The sequence below is a fragment of the Cebus imitator genome, unplaced genomic scaffold (genome assembly GCF_001604975.1).
Source record: "Cebus imitator isolate Cc_AM_T3 unplaced genomic scaffold, Cebus_imitator-1.0 Scaffold375, whole genome shotgun sequence".
NCBI lineage: Eukaryota > Metazoa > Chordata > Mammalia > Primates > Cebidae > Cebus > Cebus imitator.
This window is the reverse complement of record NW_016107690.1, coordinates 583,297-586,421: the sequence shown is the minus strand read 5'-3', so window position 1 is coordinate 586,421 and position 3,125 is coordinate 583,297. Positions and strand designations below refer to the sequence as shown.

General features: G+C 55.8%; 1 protein-coding gene across 2 annotated transcripts in view; it reads left to right on the top strand.

Annotated features, from left to right (window-relative positions):
* Window positions 1–1,018: 1,018 nt before the first annotated feature.
* TJP3 (tight junction protein 3) overlaps window positions 1,019–3,125 on the top strand; it is a 46,016-nt gene continuing 43,909 nt past the window's right edge. Inside the window, exon 1 of one of the 2 annotated variants that reach the window (XM_017507401.1) lies at window positions 1,019–1,222. The gene's annotated coding sequence lies outside the window, so the exon portion shown is untranslated. The remainder of the gene's footprint in view (window positions 1,223–3,125) is intronic. The other variant, XM_037730993.1, reaches the window with a different exon arrangement.

Genomic DNA, 3,125 nt, shown 5'->3' with positions numbered 1-3,125 from the left:
GGCGGGCGCCTGCAATCCCAGCTACTTAGGAGGCTGAGGCAGGAGACCCATTTGAACCCAGGAGGCAAAGGTTGCAGTGAGCCGAGATTGCACCACGGCACTCCAGCATGAGTGATAGTGCAAGACTCTGTCTCAAAAGCAAACAAATGAAAACAAACAACAACAACAAAAAAAACATGTATTGAGCACCTACTGTGTGCCAGGCGCTGCGCTAGGCCATAGGACATACCAGGGATGAGCATGGCAAATTCCAGGACCTCAGGAGGTGGCGTTCTGATTTATTTATTTATTTTTGAGCCAGCGTCCTGCTCTGTCGCCCAGGCTGTAGTGCAGTGGCACGAACTTGGCTCACTGCAACCTCTGCCTCCTGGGCTCAAGCGATTCTCCCACCTAAGCCTCCCGACTAGCTGGGATTACAGGCACCCTCCCCCCAACCATGCCCAGCTAATTTTTGTATTTTTATTAGAGACGGGGTTTCACCGTGTTGGCCAGGCTGGTCTCGAACTCCTGGCCTCAAGGGATCCTCCCACTCTCCCAAAGTGCTGGGATTGCAGATGTGAGTCACCACACCCGATCCCTTCTTGTTTTTTAGATGAGGACACCCAGAAGGCAGGGTGATTTGCCCAAAGCCACAGAGTGGGGAAGTGGCAGAAGCTTCTCTGCGCAGCAGTCTGGTCACTTCATAGCAGAGACGCTGACTTCATTCACAGATCTGCAGCGAGGAAGGGAGTGAGCTGTGTCACAACCCGATGGGTCGGCATGCCCGCCAGGGGAGGCTCAGCCAGCGCCTAGGCTGGGCAGCCCTAGATGCCAGAAGCATGGACCATTCATTGCTGAATGTAGCCAAAAAGGGTTTCCTGAGCACCTACTATGTATGTGTGGGCACCTGTGATCGATGCCATGGCCTTGGCAGTGAGGGCACAGGCAGGAGCAAGCTCACTTCTGGGCAAGCAGGGGTTAAGGCCAGCTGCTCCCACGTGAGGCCACCTTGCGACAGAGCCACACACCCAGCCCCGCCCCCTCACCCTGGTCGGTCTCTCTGTGTCTGTGGTCGCAGGTTGCACCTGGCAGTGGACCGGCCACAAGAGAGGAAAAGTTGGTCAAGCAGGTGGGGAGGGCCAGAGCGACAAACCTCGGTTCCCTCCTCACCACCCGTGCCAGGCGGGCACCCGGGCCCCTGGCACCTGCCGCCTGCCCAGAGGCCACCCAGCCTCCTAGACAGGTAAGTCCCCCCCCACCCCACCAACTCTGCTTTTGACCCGGCATGCCTTGTCGGAGCTGGGCTTCCCCCTCTGAGGGTCCTGGGACCACCCCCTGCCCACCCCGAGCTGTCTCCCCGGCTGGTTCCTCAGAAAGCAGGAAGCTGACACGGCTATGTGGGCATCTGACATAGTTTCGGAGAGATTATCTGACCGGCAGTTACTGCCCCTGGCAGCCTGCCCGGGACGCCGAGCTGGAGACTTAAAAGGGACATTGTTGCCTGGGTGGTGCCACGCATGGGGAGGCAGTGAAGGGGAACAGGTGGGTCCCCAATCCCCCAAGCTGAGGAGGGGGAGGGGATACCAGCCTGGACCGGGCCTGGGTTTACCTCCTGTAGGTGACAGGTGTGACAGACTGCGACCTCACCCGTCCCTCAGCCTCCTGGAACTTTTTAAAAGGCTCCCAAGTTTTCAAACAACTGCATCTCCCATCCCCCACCGCCTCACCCCGTTCTCACCACTGGAACCTCTGGGAGCTTTGCAGAGAGAGGCTGGGGTGGGATTTATTTTGCTAATTTTTTTTTTTTTTTTTTTTGAGATGGAGTTTCGCTCTTATCGCCCAGGTTTGAGTTCAGTGGCACAATCTCAGCTCACTGCAACCTCTGCCTCCCGGGTTCAGCGATTCTCCCTTCTCTGTCTCCTGAATAGCTGGGATGACAAGCACCCGCCACCACACCCAGCTAATTTTTGTAATTTTAGTAGAGACGGGGTTTCACCATGTTGGCCAGGCTGCTCTCGAACTCCTGACCTTCTGATCCGCCTGCTTTGGCCTCCCAAAGTGCTGGGATTACGGGCGTGAGCCACCGTGCCCATCCTGACCTCAGGTAATCTGCCTGCCTCTGCCTCCCAAAGCGCTAGGATTATAGGCGTGAGCCACCATGCCTGGCTTTTTCTTTTTTAAAAGATTGAAAATAGAAATTTATTATGTTGGCCAGGCTGGTCTTGAACTCCTGGGTTCAAGCAATCCACCCACCTCGGCCTCACACAGTGCTGGGATTTCAAGCGTGAGCTAATCTTTACTCCTTCTCTGAGCAAAATCTCTGTAGGACGGGGCAGCGGCGGAGGAGGAAGGAGCTCTGGAGTCGGAGAGGGGAGTGGTCGGTGGTAAAAGCGTTTTTCTGGGTCATTTGCTCCCAAATGGGAGGACAAAGGGAGCTTCCTGGGGAGCCAAGTGTCTGATTGCATCTCAGGTCTCTTTCTCCTGAACCGAGAGGGTCCCCTGGGGCTGAAGAGGCATGGATGATTGCATGGTGGGGGACAGAGCAGCATTTGGGGTCACCCTGTGGCTGTGTGGCCACAGAGCTCCCAGGGAGTGGGCTTGCTTGCGGTCCAGGAGTCTGTGGGGGTGGGCAACTTGGATCCCACCTTGCCTGATATTTGAGAGCAAACCCATGGACTCATGTAAATTTGGCTTCTGGTTTTTTTTTTGTTTTGTTTTGTTTTTTGTTTTTGTATAAGATGGGGTTTCACCATGTTGGTCAGGCTGGTCTTGAACTCCCGACCTCAGGTGATCCGCCCGCCTTGGCCTCCAAAGTGCTTGGATTACAGGCATGAGCCACTACGCCTGGCCGTAAATCTGGCTTCTACCCCTCCCTCCTCTCTGGGCCTCTGTTTCCTGCTCTGTAAAATGGGGATATTGAGGGCTGAGCAGAGTGGCTCACGCCTGTAATCCCAGCACTTTGGGAGGCCCAGGCTGGCAGATCACGAGGTTAGGTGTTCGAGACCAGCCTGGCCAGCATGGTGGAACCTCGTCTCTACTAAAAATACAAAAATGAGCCTGGCGTGGTGGCGGGTGCTTGTAATCACAGGTACTCAGGAGGCTGAGGCAGGAGAATCTCTTGAACCCGGGAGATGGAGGTTGCAGTG